The sequence below is a fragment of the Canis lupus genome, chromosome 4 (genome assembly GCF_048164855.1).
Source record: "Canis lupus baileyi chromosome 4, mCanLup2.hap1, whole genome shotgun sequence".
Taxonomy (NCBI): Eukaryota; Metazoa; Chordata; class Mammalia; order Carnivora; family Canidae; genus Canis; species Canis lupus.
This window is the reverse complement of record NC_132841.1, coordinates 32,548,670-32,567,977: the sequence shown is the minus strand read 5'-3', so window position 1 is coordinate 32,567,977 and position 19,308 is coordinate 32,548,670. Positions and strand designations below refer to the sequence as shown.

Genomic DNA, 19,308 nt, shown 5'->3' with positions numbered 1-19,308 from the left:
AGCATAAGAATAAGGAATTAAATAGATGACTCTCATTCCTGTTATATAAGATTTTCACCCTCATTTTGTTTTTAATACTTGTTCACCAGATGTTAGCAATCCAGATATTCTGGATCTAACTAATAAAGAAATAACAGAAAAATTACTTGGGAAAGTGAACTAGCATCCACCCAAGAATTAAGAAGGTACTCAGGGATGAAATTGAGAAACCACTGGGCCCAGCATTTAATTGGAAGGGCCATATGATGTATGTCATAAAATCATAATTATGTGAATGAGGTAAATGGCGACTAGTTCACTCAATCCCAGAATAATAAACTAGGAGGCACTCTTCCCAACCCACAGCCTTGAAACTTGAAAGAATTACACATTAAACTTAAGGAAAACAAATAAACAAATTTTAAAATAGAAATATGTTTTAGAGAGTTTATATGAACTCATGGATATAAATATTTTGGTGTTTTAAAGGGAATGAGGTCATTGGGTATCTGTCATTTAGTATCTTAATTAAATGGCCTAGATCAAAGGCAGACTTTTTTAAAAAAAACATGTTCATGGCATATATTAAACACATATTTGATGCAATGTGTTAATTTACAACTTACTAGTGTGTAGTATTTTAGTCTATACATTGGTGCCAAATACTTTTTCTTATTTTACTGGAATCATGAAGCCACTTTTTATTTAAGTAGGGCAGATCTACCATTTATTAGGTGACTGCAGGAGTGATTGATCTTCTAGGGCTTATTGCTTCCAATTAATTCTGCCCTTCAGTGTATCAGAGCTTTCATCCTAAGAAGATGACTCCCTATTCTTTGCCCCAGTGACCACCCACTAGACTATTCTTCCAGGCGCTTTATTCTTATCTTACATCGCTTATTCATTTGATTATCAGTAAATATTTACTGAATACCTACTACAAACATACTAGGTGCTGGAGAAATTGGAGGGGAGGGCATAATTACATGATGCCATATCTTGTATGCATGCAAGAAAAACAAAAAATGAGTTATCACTATATAATGTGTGAAGTGCTATAAGAGAGATACATGCAAAAAACATAGGACAACTGAAAACAGAAAGTTTCAGAGAAAATGACATTTGAGTGTAATCTTAAGTGTTCATAGGGAAACACTTGGAAGGTGGGAAGAAAACATTTATGGAAGAGAAGCGATGTGCTTGAACATAATATACTTAAGAAATGGAATTCATGGGGCACCTGGGTGGCTCAGTCTGTTGGGTGTCTGGCTTTTGATTTTGGCTCAGGTCATGATTTCAGGGTCATGGGATTGAGCCCTGTGTTGGGCTCCAGGTTCAGCAGGGAGTCTGCTTGAGATTCCCTCTCTCTGTCTCTCCCCTCCCCATGCTCATTCACTCTCTCTCTCTTTCTCTTTACCTGTCTCTCAAATCTTTAAATAAATGGAATTCACTTATGGGGGAAATGCCTGAAGGGAGAGGTAAGCCTCAGTTTAAGAAGTCATACTTAGAAGATGAAACTCTGTACCGAAGGAATAGAGACTGGGGCCACTAAGAGAAAAGCCTTCACTAGATTTTGAGAGAAAGATGGAGGATAGTTAAGCCTTCTGACTCCTAACTTGTTCAGCTGGATGGATTGTGGTGTCATACTTTGAGAAGGGAAGCACAGGAGGGGGCTCAGTTGAAAGTGTGCATATGTGCTTGTGAGGGAGAAAGTGTATGATGATGAATTCACCTTTGGACATGCTAGTTTTAAATACCTGTGCATTGGGCAGCCCTGGTGGCCCAGCAGTTTAGCGCCACCTTCAGCCCAGGGTGTGATCCTGGAGACCCAGGATCGAGTCCCACATCGGGCTCCCTGCATGGAGCCTGCTTCTCCCTCTGCCCCTCTCTCTGTAATGAATAAATAAATAAAAATCTTTAAAAATAAATAAATAAATAAATAAATACATACATACATACATACATACATACATAAATACCTGTGGATCCGTTAGGCAGAGCTGTACAGCAGGCAGCTTGCTGCACAGCTATGGAGATGAAGACTGAAGTTTTAGCTAGAGATCACGACCCAAATGTCATATGAATGACAGTGAGTGCCATGGCCCTGGGGTGACATGTGTTGGAAGAACATGTGCTTAAAATGGAAAGACAAAGTAATGGTATTTATTCAGAAATGATAAAATAATGTAATTTTCATCGAGGAAAGTTATTGAATTCTGTTACAATGACTTCAACTTGGCAAATGGGAAAATACAAGCACATAGTAAACCTTCATGTGGTGAGTGAACACTTACCCCATGCCAGGCACCAAGACACACACAGGGTATATTTATACAAAAGCTATAAAAGTAACTTTCTAAGCAAAATTAAGTCTCACAGAACTATAAATTGTGTTGATTTCTAATTACTGTTTGCTAAAATTCAGGAGAAATAAGCTTCCAGTTCTGATGTAGCAACAGGAGGAGATGCTATGTAAGCAAGTTATTACGTCCTTGGAAAAGCTGAACCAATGTGGAATAGTTCTTGGCTTCTGATGATGGGTGGAGTGAGTTGAAAGCATGAGGACACAGTAAGACAGAGCACTCAAAGACGAGACTCCTGTCATATATCCGGCTGGTTTGAAATATGCATTAATATCTGTCTCAGCAGCTTGTCTTATGAAAGCAGTTGGGCCAGAAGCACAGCGGAGGGCAACCAATGACCTACAAGTAGTCTCTATATTGCATTTACACTAAGTGCAGGTGCCTGGTATTTGGGAATATCCTGCCTTGGGATCATGGATCAATATGACTACAGGAAGTTGGCAACTTTCTTCTCTGTTCACACTTTCTTGTTAGATAGAAACCTATTAGCAAAATAAATAGAAGTAGATAGCTAAATGGACACACAGACATGTACTGAATATGCAGGAGTCAAGGGGAAAGAAGGATTAGAATAGCACTGCTGCCCTCTGTCCCCATCACCCTGCTCCCAATCTTCTAGCCATCTCTGAAGCCATGTGGAATTTTAATACAGAGAGCTCTTCACACCTAAGCATATTCAAAGGTATTGGATTTTTCTTTGGCTATACTAAAAAGTAATATGAGGAGAGATAAGCTTGGGCAAGCCAGAAGCATTTGATGAATGTAAAAGGAAGGATTTCAGAGTTATCTGGCCAAAGAATCATTAAAAACAGTGGTCTGTTCATCAGAATAGACCCAGAAAAGCAACCACACCGCCCCCCTCGCCCCGCCCTGCCTTTTCAAAACTTGAATATAGCATAGAAGTAGAAGATTAGGGATATAACCAATGTCTTTGAATTTCAATTACTTAAAAAATAATTAAAATTGATTTCTTATATATTTTATTGTGCTGAGACTTTAGTCATATTTCTGGGCCTCTTCTTAACCATTTTATGAATTAAGGTATGTTGGCGACAGGGTCCTATGCTCATTTCCTTAGTAAATATCAAAACCCTCTTATGTCCTTTAATTCTTGTTAACTCTGTTAAAGTTAAGCTACAAAAGACCAACTGACCATTGAAGGATTGAAATGTTAAAGTACAGGCAAAATTTAGAACATGACAATATGGCTTTATATACACTTGGCTTAGCACCTTAGAGTAAATAGGCAAATAGTTCTACTGTCTGTTTCAATGGCTGAAAAAAATGAATAAATTTGGCATTCTTGTCTACCATATTTCATTAATTATAAAGTCTGGGAATCAAGAGACCCATGTTCTCACGCAGGCCTTTTTATGCCTGTCTCTATGATCTCAATAAGCTACACCTTTTTGGGGTTTCATTTTTCCCATCTCTGAAATGAGATTAGACTCATTTTTTTTTTCAACACTCACATTCTGTGAGTCTATGAACTAGTGTGGGATTCAAGAATCCCTAAGCAAACCTCGGCAGGAAAGAGTGGTGTAACCCTCGGCTCTGGCAGGGCCATAACAAGTTGCCACAAAGGATGATGAGATCTGCAGGGTCCAGCAGCTTTTCTGCTCCTGGATTCAAGGAGGTTTGCATTCTAGTTTGAGTCTCAGAAGCCAGGACCCCAGCCCTTGAATCAGGATTCAAGGAAGCACGTGCTCCTTTACCAGCCGCTCTCGGTCCTCTGCACCCTGCAACTGGCAGGAGCAAAGACTTCAATCAGATCCACAGGGTACCTGGTGCCACTGGGCATTATGTGCTTACGTCTCCACACAACACCTCAGCCAAAATCAAATCAGAAAGGCCGGATTGCAGTTGTCAGGGCATCCACTGGTGATCTCTGTGCTGAGTAAATATTGCACTTCCTGTGACACTTACTTGCCAAGATACTCCTAATGCTTTTCTAGCATGAGGGCTCCCAACCAGGAGCTCCGTCCTGAGAGATTGTGGCAAGCTCTGCTACACACCATTTCCCACACCTGTTTTTGTGTCCGTAAATTTGCAATTACTTTTCCTTCAGGCTTAGACTGATTAGAGCATCCGTCTTTCCCCTCCAGTTGTTTCACAGGCAGTTTTAATGTGAATCAGCTCAAAAGCCAGACCAGGTCAAATCTTTAGCTTTTAGCCTCCCCAATGAGCCTAGTTTAAGTTTAAAAAAGAGCCTCGAAGCCTTGCTGCATAATGCTGCTCCTGGCCTCTGAGCCACAAGCCGGGAGAGTTAGTAATGATCACAGTGGAGAATTCATTAAGCTGTCCTAATTGAGGGCTGGGGTGAGAGGGAAGGTAGGGTTCCAAATCTGACCTGCTTGGGCCTGGAGCCTGGAGTGGGAAGACGAGTTACCCTTCGGGAAACATCTAAGAACTAGAGGCTTAAACATTTTATTTTACCCTCACGGCATCTCTCTAAGATAAGAATTATAATCGGCATTTCACAGATGGCTCAGAGAGGTTAAGTAATTTGCCCAGGGTCACGTATCTATGAGTAGAAGAGTCATGATTAGAATACAGATCTTTCTACAGGCCAGTGATCCTTTTTTTTTTTTTTTTTTTTTTTTTTTAATTTTTCCCTGTGTGCTAGCCTGCTAAGGAGAAAAACCCAGGCTCAGGGAAGTCCAAGGCAACCTGAAAAATAATTTTGGGAGCCCGCGTCCTATGGTGGCAAGAAGCTGGCTGAAGCCTGTTGCCACAGAGGTGGAGGCAGGAGCACGGAGAAGGAGCAGAGGGTGAGTCCGGGTGAGTTCTAGGCAGGGAGGGCAGGGAGGGAGCAGCCAGGGGTCAGGCTTTGCAGAGAATTAGCTGAGGCCTAAGAGTCTTCATCGAAAAGGCTCGACTTACCTTTCTCTTCCTAGCAGTGAAGACCCTGGAAAGCCAGCCACACGGCTGCTCCCACCTGCCTGCTAAATCTCACAGGCCCTGTACGGTCACAGCCAAGTCGCATGGAAATACATGCATCTTCCCGGACCTTCCCGCCCTTGAGGACCTCACCCAGGGCCTGGAGATCTGTCTCTTCTCAGCTGCCCGGCTCCTCCATCAGCACCACACCATCTCTCCACAGCTGTCTCTGAGTCCCCAAGGTGAAAACTGAATCTCTTATTGAAGTCCCTCAGCTCATTTATCAAGTCCCAACCACATGGTGGTTTCTGTGCAAGCTCTGCACTCCCTCGTAGACTCTCAGGTCCTTACGGGTTGAGGCACACATGGCTGAGGGAGCACATATTGGAGGTTTGAGTACATTCCCCTTCCCCCTCTCAGTGGCCTTCATGGAGACCATGCTCAGAAAATATGGGTAAACCTGTCCATCTTAGGCCTGCTGTTTCCTTCTTTCCCTTGGTGGAAGAGCACTGGCCATCCACTGCCTAAGTTTTCATTTAGTGAGCACCAGCTATGTGGATGGGCCGAGTCCTGGAAGGCTCTTCCTGTCGTGCTGAGACACTGGATGCTCCTCTTGTTTCAGGGTGATATGAATGGGTGTGGCACGGGGAAGTGACATGGTCATACCTATTTTTTAGAGAGGTTCTTCTTGATGCAATGTCAAAGGGAATGGAAGGAGTGGAGCCTGGCAGCAGGGAGAGCAGGAGGATGCTGGCAACATTTCAGGCATGAGGTGTTAAAGGCTTAAATCAGTCTTTATAACACAGGAGAAAAGAACAGAACTGTGGGTCTGTGTTCGTAGACCTTCACGGTCCAAATTTCACTGCCTGATTTTTTACAGCTGATAGTATCTGGCCATTCCTTCACTTCTACTCCATGGGGTTTGACTTTTCTCCTTTGGAGATTAGCCGACATCCTCACCAACACTTATTACTATTTTTTTAAAATTCTAACTATCCAAGAAGGTGTGGAGTGAAATCTCACTGTGATTTTAATTTGCTTTTTTCTAAGGATTATTGAGGTTTAGTATCTTTCCTTGTGTTGTCCGTTTGTACATCTTCTCTAGATAAATGCCTGTTTATACATTGTATGCTCAATCACATGAGTACACATAAAATAGATTTTATACATTTGCTTTTTAGATCATGTTGGAAAAAAATAGAGTTATAAACAATAGAGCGATATGAGCTTTTATATATTCCCAGGTATTAAACTTTACTGGAGATTTTTATTTCTTCATATGGTTTCCAGTCTTGTGTGCTTTCATTTCAACCTGAAGGACCTCCTTTAGGATTTCTTATAAGGCAAGGTTAGTGGTAATGAACTTTCATAGCTTTTTATTTATTCCTTAAAAAAAAAAAAAAAAAAAAAAAAAAAAAAACCTTTATTTGAGAGAAAGAGAGAGAGAGCACAGAGGGAGAGGGAGAAGGAGAAATAGACTCCCTGCTGAGCAGAGAGCCCAATGCTGGGCTCAATCTCAGGAGTCTGAGATCATGACCTGAGCTGAAGGCACATGTTTAACCAACTGAGCCACCCAGGTGCCCCTATTTCATTTTTGCCTACATATGTTTTAATTTTTCCTTCATTCTTGGAGCATAGATTGGCTAGATATAGAACTATTTCTTGATAATTTTTTCTCAATACTTTAAATATATCATCATACTGCCTTCCTGTTTCCATAACTTCTGATGAGGAAACTGGGTGTTAGTTTTACTGAGGCTCTCTTGTGCTTGACCAGTCGCAGCTTTTTCTCTTGCTGCTTTTAAGATTCTCTTGCTGTCTTTGGCTTTTAGCTAGTGTGTCTCGATAGGACTGTCTTTGAGATAATCATATTTGACATTCATTGGTTTTCTTGGATTTGTAGATCTTTGTATTTCATCAAATTTAAAATGTTTCCGGTCATTATTTTAGATACTCTCTCTAATACTGCATGTGTGGTTCCACTTTCCAGTAGGACACAGGTCCCTTAGGATCTGTTCACTTTTCTTTGTTCTTTTTTCTTTCTGTTCTTCAAACACAATAATTTCAATTGTCCTATCTTCAAATTCACTAATTCACTGCATCTTTTGTCTGCCTCCTCCAATCAGCTGTTGAACTTTACTGGATCTTTTTATTTTAGTGATGTTTCTGTGGGGGGATGAGACCCTGAGGCCCTGATCCCACTCCTTTGCTAATATGATTCCCAATGCTTTTCTCTAAAGTAAGATTTTAGGGAGATGAAACATACCTTCAGAAAGGTGCACAAAGTTTAGGTATAGAGCTTGATAATATCCCACAAAAGAGCCTACTGGTTTAATAAGCAATCAAATAAATAGGATATTGCTTGCTTTCCAAAGTATCTCCTCTACCAACTTTCACCAACTCTCAAATGTGACAACCCTCTAACTTCTAACAGCGTAGGTTGCTCTATAGTCTTGCTAAGCTTTAGTATATTATATGTGTTCTTTCATTTCCCACCATATTTTACTCAATGTTATGTTTTAGGGATTCATCTATGAAATTGTGTATAGTTGTATACAATTCATTAATTTTAATTTCTGTTTTTGTTTTTGTTTTGTTTTGTTTTTTACAGCTTTTCCCTTTCTCTTGTTAGTGGGCATTTGAGTGTGTGCATTTGTTAACTATTTTCACTATTACTGCTGTGTGCCTTTTTGTACACATCTTTTCCTGGATATATGTGCCTATCCTTAAGAGAGAAATATCTAGGTTATAGGGCACATATTAATTTAGCTTTTGTTTTTCCAACTGGTTATACTAAGTGACAAGCCCACCAAAAATAGGTGAAAGCTGCATTGTACCACACCCTCATTAACTTTTCCTAGAGTCTGTGATTTGTTCCTTTTGGCCTTTCTCGTGTGTAAGTTTTGGCTCTCTGTCATTTCACACTAAGACGAGCAGAGTATGGGAGTTCTGAATCTTCCACATCCTTACTATCCATTTTAATCTTAAATATTGTAGTGGATGTGTAGTGGATCTCACTGTGGTTTTGATTTGTATTTCCATGATGAATAATAGTATTGAAAATGTTTTGATATGATTATTGGTTACTCACATACCTTGCTTTGTGAGCTCCCTTTAAATATTTTACTTGTTACTCAATTGAGCCTTTAATATATAAAATATTTAGTTGCATGAGTTATTTATAAATGTTAGATACCAATCTTTTGTCAGATATATTTTTGTGAATTTATTTTCTAGTCTCTGATTCATGTGTTCGTTTTCTTAAGGGTCTTTTCATAACCAGAAGTTGTATATTTTAGTGGAATATAGTTGATAATTTTAATTTTTTTTCATTGTGTAACCTAAGAAATATTGGCATGCCCCAATTCATGAATGTAGCCTTCTATTTTGTTTTCTAAAAACTTCATGAATTTAACTCATGCATTTGATCTTGTATACATTTTAATTTTTATGATACAGTGAGATAAAAGTCAAAGTGTAGACAATTGGTGATATATGAAAAGAATGAACATTTTAGTTTATTTTACATTTCTTTACTAGTAATATATAAGGACAGATGTATATTTTTGTACATGAATTTTGTATATGGTAATGTTTCTTTTTAAAAAAAATTTATTTATTTATTCATGAAAGACACAGAGAAAGAGAAGCAGAGATACAGGCAGAGGGAGAGGCAGGCTCCATGCAGGAAGCCCAGTGTGGGACTCGATCCCGTATCCCAGGATCATGCCCTGACCCAAAGGCAGATGCTCAACCGCTGAGCCGCCCAGGCATCCCATATTGTGATATTTCTTAAATTCAGTAATCAAGTAATTGTTTTGCAAATTCCTTAGATTTCTCTATGTAAACAATATTACCTACCAGTAAGGAGAATTTTATATATCTCCATTTTTATGCCTTAATACCTATTCTTTCTTTAATATCTCATTTATGTCAGCTATATCTTTTCTGATATTTTATCTAGTTGTTCTATCAATTAAAAGAAAGGAGTGTGAAAATCTTCAAAAATGACTACAGAACAATCTACTTCTTTTAATTACATCAATTTTTTATTCCTGTGCCTTTAAAAATATAATTTTTGTCTTCTTGAGTTGACTTTTCAATGATTATGAAATAACCCTCTTCATCTTATTCAAATATTTTGGTCTAAAATGTATTTTATCTGACACTGATATAGCAATTCTTGCCTTATGCTTACACTTTGCATGAGGTCTCTTCATTATTTATGTTCAACCTATATTTGTTTTTATACTTAAGAAGTGTTTGTTGTATGCAAGATATAATGCTTTTTTTTTTACCAATTTGACCAAATCTCTGTATTTTTTGTCTGTATAGTCCAGTAACATTTAAAATAGTTATAGATATGATTGGATTTAGTTATACCATTTTATTCTTTGATTTCTCTTTGTTGCCAGACATTTTTCTCTCCCCATTCACCATTGCTTAGTTTCTTTTGGGTTATTTAAATATTTTCTAGAATTCCAATTTAAAGTATTTGTTGGCATTTTAGATTTGCCTTTTTTGGCATTATTTTCCTAACAATTGACATCAATGTTAATATAATAAACTTTTCAATTTAATAGATATACTATGGCACCAGTTCAAATAAACTGGAGAAACCTTGCAATATTGCATAGCCACCTACCCCACCAATACTTTGTTCTAGAGTTTTCATATGTATTGAAATAAGTAAAAAATGAGCACATTAAAATATTATTTTTCTCTACACCTAGGTATAGTTTTCATTTTTATTCAGATTTTATTTTTGGAGTGATGTCAGCAACATGGCTGGATATGATTTCCCTTGTTTGTATCCCCTCTCAACAATAATAGTTTGGCATCATCCATGAATGAAGCTGCCATTATGAGAACTGTGGGATCCAGCACCATATGCTGAGAGACCCACCTACATATGCATTGGATAGTAGCTATACAGATCTTGTCTTAGTTGTGGACCCTGCAGTAGTTCATGAACTGGTTCTTTTACCCTTTAAAGGATGGTCTGGAAGTCCTGGAAAACATTGATGTAGACAATCACTCATGGATGAGAAAGCCTTTGTGATGTCCAGGTCTTCAGAAGAGAACTTCTAGTACTCCACTGGCTGGGAGTGGGGGGGGTGGGGGGGCAAATGTCACTATTCAGTGCAAAGAGAGATCTCAGCCCATGATTTCTCTCTCAAGGGAAAGAGAGAGCATTAATTTGCATGTTAACACTTTAAGTATTTCACTTCATTCTCTTCTTGCTTGCATGATTTCTGAGAAATCAGATAGAATGCTTATCTTTTTTCCTCCATAGTTACAGTATTGTATTTTCATTGTATGGCTTCTTTCAAGATTTTTCTTTGTCTTTGATTTTTCTGTAGTTTGTAAATTTTATGCCTTGGTATAATTTTATTGATATTTATCTTGCTTGGTGTTCTCTAAATTTCTTGGATCTATGATTTAGTGTCTGACATTAATTTTGGGGAAAGTCTGTCATTATTATTCCAAATATTTCCTCTTCCTCTTTTCCTTTTGTTCCCTCTGATATTCCCATTATATGTATGTTACACCTTTTGAAGTCTGTAAGTCTCACAATCCTTAGATAGTCTGCTTTTTTTTTTTTTTTTTTTTTTTTTCCAAGGCTTACCTTTGCTTTTTGGCTTTTAAGGATTCTAATGATATATCCTCTAGCTCAGAGATTCTTTCCTGAGCCATATCCAGTCTTGTAATAAATCCATCAAAGATATTCTTGATTTCTGTTAGAGTGTCGTTACCTTTTTTTATCTCTAGCATTTCTTCCTGAATTTTTTTAAAGGTAACAAAGGCTTTTTTTTTTTAAATTTCATTTATTTATTCATGAGACATACACAGAGAGAGAGGCAGAGACATAGGCAGAGGGAGAAGCAGACTCCATGCAGGGAGCCCGACATGGGACTCTATCCCGGGACTCCAGGATCATGCCCTGGGCTGAAGGTGGCGCTAAACTGCCAAGCCACCCCGGCTGGCCTTGAATGTTTTTTTTAGTATTTCCATTTCTCTACTTACATCGCCCATGTGTTCATGCATGCTGTCTGTTTTATCCATTAGAGCCCTTAGTATATTAATCATAGCTGTTTTAAATTCCAAGTCTGATAATTGTACTATCCCTTCTATATCTGGTTCTGATGCTTGCTCTGTCTCTCCAAATCATGTTTTTTGTTTTTGTCTTTTGATATGCTTTGTATTTGTTTCCTGATAGCTGGACATGAAGTGTTGGGTAAAAAGGATTATTGCAAATAGACCTTTAGTATTATGTTGGTGAGGTGTGGGCAGAAGGGAAGTGACCTATAGTTCTATAATTAGGTCTCAGTATTAGTGAGCCTATATTTCTGTGCTGTTAACCTCACAAATGTTTCCTAGATTTCTCCCACACACACCTGAGGTGAGACAAGATGTCTATAGTGGCCTGGAGTTTGGTATTTCCATTTTCAGGTCAGTTAGGCTCTGATGATATCCCATCCAGTAAGGCTCTCAGGACAGACCTATTCATGAATTATTCAAAATAATTCCTTTTGCTCTCCCCTTTTGCAAGGGGGGAGGTGGATTTTTTTCTCTGATATTTACTGTAGGAATCTTGTCTAGCTTCTAGATGTAAATCTCACAATACTGTAGAAGTCCCACTATGAATGGGTCACCCTGGAGTTTTTAACTCTCAGAGTTGTTCACATTGCCTGCAGCAATTTTTCAATTACAGCTCAGGTTTTCTACCCCGGCACTGATTCCCACAGCAGTTGCTGCTAATGAGTCTATGCTCAGATAGGTCATGACTCCCTGTATTCACCTGTCTATCTCTCCAATTTTGGTGGCAGCAGGTTTCCCTGTATTCTTCTCTCTTAAAGAACCTAGAAGAGTAGTGGATTTTTGTTTGGCTTTTTACTTGCTTGTTGGGATGGAGTGTTAGTTTCCAAACCCCTTCCATGCACAATTGGAAATCTTTTTTATTTTATTTATTTATTTTTTTTTATTTATTTATTTTTATTATTTTTTTTTTTTGGAAATCTTTTTTAAATGGGGAACAGATTAAAGGTTACCGGGGTTTAGAGACAATGGAGAGGGGGGCAAGTAGGGGTAATTATAAAAGGGCAATGCAGCATATCCTTGTGGTATAGAACTGTTCAGTATCTTGATTGTCATGATAGATATGTGAGCCTACACATGTGATAAAGTTGTGTAGAATAAATACAGAAACAATATAGTCTTTACTTGAGCTAGAGATTCCTGTGAGGCAAATTAATAATCAACCATAAATGACTTCCAAGTATTATCTTGTCACTCTAGAATTCTAAGAGTCAGTGGTTCAATATCTACTACAGAAAGTGAAAAGTAATTTGACATGAAATTATGACAAGGGCCAAAAGTTGAACTGTATGCATATAAGATTATGATTTAAGTATCACAAATGTCTCTAATAGTTTAGGACTATGAGGTTTTTTAATTTATGAAATTATGTCTTCAATGGCCAGCTTACTTTCAGAATGGCTATTGGTATATTCAAGCTATTTTAAAATATATAAATATAATATCTGACATTACCAGAAATATTATTCTTTATGCCTCCCTTATATTCTATTTTATACAAATCATCTTGCTGATTTCAAATAAAATCTTATATAACTTAAAAGAATAAATATAATTTATATAGGGAAAACATTTACCTGGCATAAAAAGAAGCAGGCAAATGTAATCCAAAATGAGAACAATTCATTCCAATGGACTCCGAACTAACCCAAATGTTAGAATTTGAAGACAAAGGCTTTAAAACAATTTTTTATGATTGTATGTTTTATGTTCAAAGAATTAAGTAATGATATAGGAAATAAAACAAAAACTGAAATAGAACTTACAGAAATGAGAACTACAATGTAGATGAGAAACACACTGGATTCATTAAAAGGAGAAGGAAGGAAAAAAAGCAAAAGGAAGAGCAATGAAGAAAAATGGCAATAGAAATTGTCTACAATGAAATACAAGAAAATGTTTGAAATCAACAGAATATCAGTTGGGAGAAATCACAGAAGTCGTAATATGTGTTATAGGAATCCCTGAAGGCAAGGAGAGAAAGGGTGGACAGAAAATAATTTTTGAAGAAATAATGGCTAAAACATTCCAAATTAATGTTAGTTTTATTATATTTACACTGTCAGTATTTTATAACATTCCATTTTCTTTGGCAAACATTAATTCTACATTTTAAAGCTATTAATTCTGTAGTTGAATGTATTAATGCTCTCTACCTGTCTTTTTTGCCATTATTTTTGCTTTATTTTCTTGGTCAGCCAAAATACATCTTCCAGTGACTTATTTAGAAGGTGGCTAAAAGTAATATTTCTGGAATTTTGCACATTCTAAAACGTTATCTGTTTCCTTTATGTTTGAATGACTGTGCATACAATTCTGGAGTCAGACTTTTTTTTTTTTTTTTGAGAATTTCTAAGCATTCAGTTGTCATTTAGCATTGAATATGGTTGTGGAGAAGCCTGAGGTCAACATTATTTTTCTGCTTTTAAGTGACCTGATATTTTTCTGTCCAAAGCTGGATATAGTAAGATACTTATTTGTGTTGATATTCTGTGTCCTATTTCCATAGGAATGTATTCTAATCCTACCCTGCTAAATGTATTCCTATGGAAATAGGACAAAGAATATATTGAATTCTCTATATTAAGACCTTGTTTCTGGAAAGTATTCTTGAATAATATCTTTAAAAATAGGTCCTATTTTAACATTTTTCTTTAGTTACCTAACTTACACAATTTCTGTATCTTCATTAGCAAATGGAGACAGGCCAGAAGTTGAGAACCGGTTGTATATCCTTTCCACAGATGTCAAAATTTTTGGAAGTTATTGTTGAATTGCTATTTCTTATTAACTTTCTTATTTTTGGATGATTTTCCATTAGACAACGAGGGAAAGGCTATCTTTCAAATATCTGAATTAGAAGTTCTCAAAGATAATTTGCAAGTCTTGGGGAAAAAATCCTGTATTCTTACAAATGCTTCTAGACCACAGGTTTTGCAATGGAAAAGCCAAGATTTTGATGCTCTCATATCCTGGATTTTCTGAGTATCTTGCCTAAACTTAGAGAAGGCAGGGAATGGCCCTTTAGCCTATGGGTAAAAGGAGATGTAATATCATATAAATACATCTGTTTATACTTTGAAATAATATCTCCATGTGATGTAAAATTGCTTCTCCAAAAGGAGATGAGCAAGAGAGTCTAGGGGAGACAATCTGTCTAGGCCTAATCAAAGGCAGAAAGAGCATCAAGTTGGCTACTTCCATTTAAACATTCACTGACATGGGGATCCCTGGGTGGCTCAGCGGTTTAGCACCTACCTTTGGCCCAGGGCGCAATCCTGGAGTCCCGGGATCGAGTCCCACATCGGGCTCCCGGCATGGAGCCTGCCTCTCCCTCCTCCTGTGTCTCTGTCTCTCTCTCTCTCTCTATGTCTATCATAAATAAATAAATCTTAAAAAAAAACAAAACAAAATAAACATTCACTGACCTTGCAAGAACAACAGCAACAAAATCAGAGAATTAATATTTGTAGTAAAGGCTCCAGAGAAATGGTGCAATTTTTTTTATCTTCCACTGATTTATATTCACAACTTTTCTTTTGGCCTGAAATGCAAGGCCACTTCTGTGACTGCAGAGATCAATTTATCAGAGCAAATGGATAGCTGAATGTATTGTACTGAGCAATCCAAATGGAAGGCTTACTTTGAACATGCATGTGTAGGTGTGTGGAAGCTAATCCTTTGGAACAGTCCTCAAGACCAACTATAATAGACTCTAAAGAATGTGATGATTGATAAAATATGGACGGGGATGGAAAATTTGAGAATGATGCTTAGATGTCTTATTTGGACATCTGAGTGGATAGTTACATCTTCCAGTGAAATAAAAAATACAGAAGCAGCAGGTTCTGAGAGTGCAAAATAATGAGTACAGCTTTGGACAAGTTAAGTTTTAGGTGTCTGAGGGACATCAAGGTGATGTCCAGTAGGCAGTTGGATATATGGTATAGTGCTCAAGAGGGAGATGTGGGCTGGAAAGATATTTGGAAGTCATCAACATCATATCAAGGATTTGTCAAGTGGTAACTCAAGTGAAAGCCCCAAGATTCATTTTATATCCAACAGACCAAATAAAATACCAGGAAATTCTTTGTGCAAATGGTGCGTTTCTCTCTGAGGAACAGCATTCCTATAGTAGGAAAACTTTAATGTTTTAAAACTCATTGCAGTCCCCCTGTTTTTGTTAAGTGATAATACGATCCCTGTCCATGTGCCATAAAAATCTATATATGACCAGGAAAAGTCATGATAGAGATAATAAAAAACATAGTACACAATATTTTAACTTAATGAAACCAGCTTAGGGACTTTATCCTGGACTCTGTAGTAATTGACATAACCTTTAAGGAAAGGGATTTGTGAGAAAAAGTGGGAAGTAGAAGACTTTAAATATGTGTGTGCGAGAGTGTGTGGTGTGTATTTTTTTTTTACTGTAGTGAATATAAATAATATACAATCTACCATTTTAGCCATTTTGAAGTACATTTCATGGCATTAATTATATTAACAATGTGCAACCAACCCTGCTATGGCAAGTCATTACTAAGTAGGTACAGGGTTGCATTAGTTTCACAGCATATATATGTTGTGCTCGAGATTGTGAATCCGAGAAACCACCAAGGAGCCGACACCGATGCAAGTACACAAGGGTTTATTTACAAGCTCGAGCCTGGGTCCAAGTATACCCGACACAGCGGAGCAGGGACTTGAACCCCAAAGTGGGTTACAGCTGGGTTTTTTTATGGGCTGGTCTAGGAGATCTTCAGAAGGGGTGGAGGATTTTTTCCATTCCAATATGGGGGAAAGGGTGGGGGAGTTTCTTAAGATCTGATATGGGATTCTCTGCTGAGGGCATTCTGAGCTTTATTGTCTTTCTGATATGGGATTCCCTGCCTAAGACATTCTGCAGTTTTTCCTGTAAAGTTCAGCTCTTATTCCCAGGGACCTAAGATGGCTGTACTTGTGCTAATGCTAAACTTGAGGTGGAATGGCCTTAATTTTTCTCGGCCTCCACAATATACTGAATGGGCCCAGTGTTTCCATTTGGCATGAGAATATAATGTTCTGGAACTAAGTATTGATGTATGTATCTGAGGCAGAGGTTTGTCTTGAAAAAGAGCAAGGTAAAGTGGACCTGGAGAGGGTTGAAATCTAACCCCACCCTGCTAAGTTTGAGATCTGCCGCCTGTGTAGAAGACATCTTTCAGGGCTTAAATTCACACTCTGTAAAGTGAGATAATAGTATCAAAAGTATAGGATCGTGGTGATGATAAAATCAAACTATGTGTGTAGATGTGTGACTTATCACAAAATGGACACTTGTCCATATGTCCATTTGACCTATGTCCATTTATTTCAACTACTAGTCTCTTTATCTGAAGCCTAAAGTAAAATTGGTTTGTGTTGGACATTATCTGTTAAGCAGCTGTCCCCAGGCAGTGCCTTCCCCTTAGGAGTTGGGCCATCCCACCAGGGAAGTGAAAATAGTTGAATAACAATAAGCAGTCAAGTGAATAGCAAAGGCTTACTGTGCTTTAATTGCCTAAGGGCAAGTTCATTTGTAACACAGAATATAATATAAATAGACATTGAAATGTAGCCAAGAGATTTAGGAGGATCTAAAGGACATCCATGGAATTCAGGGAGAAGTTGTCAGAAAGGTGTGTGATTTAATGAGTAAGAAATAGGGACGCTGGGTGGCTCAGTGGTTGAGCGGCTGCCTTTGGCTTGAGAGCTGATCCCAGGGTCTGGGGATTAAGTCCCACATCAGGATCTTTCATGGAGCCTGCTTCTCTCTCTCTTTCTCTCTCTGTCTCTGTCTCTGTCTCTCTCTCTCGAATAAATAAATAAAATCTTTAAGAAAAATGAGTAAGAGATAATGAGGCTATAGTTGAAAAGTCACAGCAGGATCCGGGACCATATTGAGGAATTAGGAGAAAGATGAAAGACAGGAAGTGCGGGAGGCAGAAAAAGAGAGAAGGAGAAGAGAGATGCTGATTTCATCAGATTCACTCATGCCCCATGTCTTCTTTTTCTAGGGAAAGATGCAAAGTTATGTTCATCCAAAAGCCAATGACACAAGGCAGAGGGTGCCCTGATTTCAGTTTTCTGGAGACAAAGCTTTAGGAAGGAGGAGTCCTGGGAAGCTGGTGGGGTATGGCTGCGTATTTCAGAGATGAAGGGAGAAGGAATGTCACCTGCTGACCAAAATTGGGTCATTATAACTCTGTCAGTGCTTAGAACTGAAAGACTGGATTAAGCCACAAATAAAATTTGAAACTTAATTTTATGTAAAATCATAGGTATTATAAAAATTTTTGGTAGGTGTTGGGTGATAGAAAAAATAGGAATGGGGAAACAAAATTTTAGTGTGAGAGGAAGGGCCTGACACAAATGTAGGAAATTCAAGAAGTTGAATCTATTTTCAGATGTCCCCGAACGTGAAGTCAGTAGGCTTCTTGAGCTTCCCCAAGTGTCCTGTTTTCACATAGGTCGAACTCACTTTAAAATAAGGATCAATTACAAAGCTAAGTTATGAATTCTGTGAAACTTAAGTCATATTTTCTCAAAAACACAATGCTGTGCATGGTAAATAGCTCCAATGTTTTCTCCATAAATACCTCATTAATCCACAATGTGGCAGGGAATAAAACTACCAGTGGTACTACAGGTAGGCAATGTATCCTCCCATGATGTCTCAAGGGCTCTGGTTTAGAAATGCTGCCTTAATTGGATTATAGTGAAGGTGCATTTAACTGTGGAAATTCAACTAAACATTAAGGGGGAAGTTAGAATAAGACAGCAATAAAGAGAAACTTTTTAAAGAGCAAATGTTGGTCCCATCTGACATTTCACTCTAAGAGATTATGTCTAGGAGTAAGCAGGAGGCGGTGGCATGACACTCTAGTGCCTTCAGTGGGTCTCACGCCCATGTAGCTACCTTTCATAATGTGATTATGCTAAAAACACCACTAAAAGGGATCCCTGAGCTAAAGGTGCACAGAAGGCTTTTTGAGTTGGGAATGTGGGGAGATGTTTCTCCATGGAAGAGAAACATCCTCCATGGAAGAGTTTCATCTCCTGGGAGCTACATTTGTCTTCAAGATTTATCTCTTGGAAATTATTGGTTTCTTCTTCCATGAAAATGAGTTGTCCAATGAGAATATCTCTGTTTCTCCCTGAAGACTCCCACTTTCCTCCACAATGACCCAAATTTCTGGACTCCCAACTCTGGTTTCTGAGCAGAACCATGAAGCTATGGCAACTCTCTGAGCCGTTCTGCGTGTACTCCCCTTCTCAGCAACAACTGCCACAGGGCAGTGTTGTCCAATTCTTTCCTCTGCCTCCTACCAGGATGCCCCTGCCCCAATGGATAAAATCGCACTACTGCATCTACATGGTGAGTTTAACAGACATCTGAGGACTGGATGAAGTTTCTAACTCTTAATAAGTAACATCCTTTCTATGAGTAAAGGCATTGCTCCTCAGAAATCAACTCTTCTACCTCAGTGGCAAGATGTACTTGTAAAGGCCTCTGTATCAAAAGCCGATTCCAACTTAGTAACTAAATCCTTTTGCTCATAATAATGGGAAGAGCTGAGGGATTATTATGAAACCAACCGAACTTCATTCTGCTCGCCACATGACAGGCCAAGAAGTCAAGAGCCAGGGGTAGGAAAAGGGTAGGAAAGTGACTTTGTTTGTGTAAAGCCAGCTCACTGAGCAGATGGTAGACCATTGTCCCAAAGACCCATCCCCCCCCACCCCAACCCCCAGCATGAAATTTGAGTTTCTCTCATGTTAGCAAAGTGGGGAAGCGGAAGCGACTTGGAGTGAAAAGGTGACTGATGTTTGTAGAAAGCAAAGAAGGTCATGTAACCTTTTGTCCTGGGTAAATTAATCTGGTCATATCATTCCGGCAAATCTTAAACGTAGCATAGTCATTTATGCAGTACTTCCTTATCTCCTTAGGTGAGATTAGTTCCTG

General features: G+C 38.2%; 1 long non-coding RNA gene across 1 annotated transcript in view; it reads left to right on the top strand.

Moving 5' to 3' along the window:
* Positions 1 to 4,977: 4,977 nt before the first annotated feature.
* LOC140631537 (uncharacterized) overlaps positions 4,978 to 19,308 on the top strand; it is a 35,845-nt gene continuing 21,514 nt past the window's right edge. Inside the window, exons 1-2 of the long non-coding RNA XR_012029078.1 lie at positions 4,978 to 5,113; positions 5,243 to 5,464. This is a non-coding gene — a long non-coding RNA (uncharacterized lncRNA). The remainder of the gene's footprint in view (positions 5,114 to 5,242; positions 5,465 to 19,308) is intronic.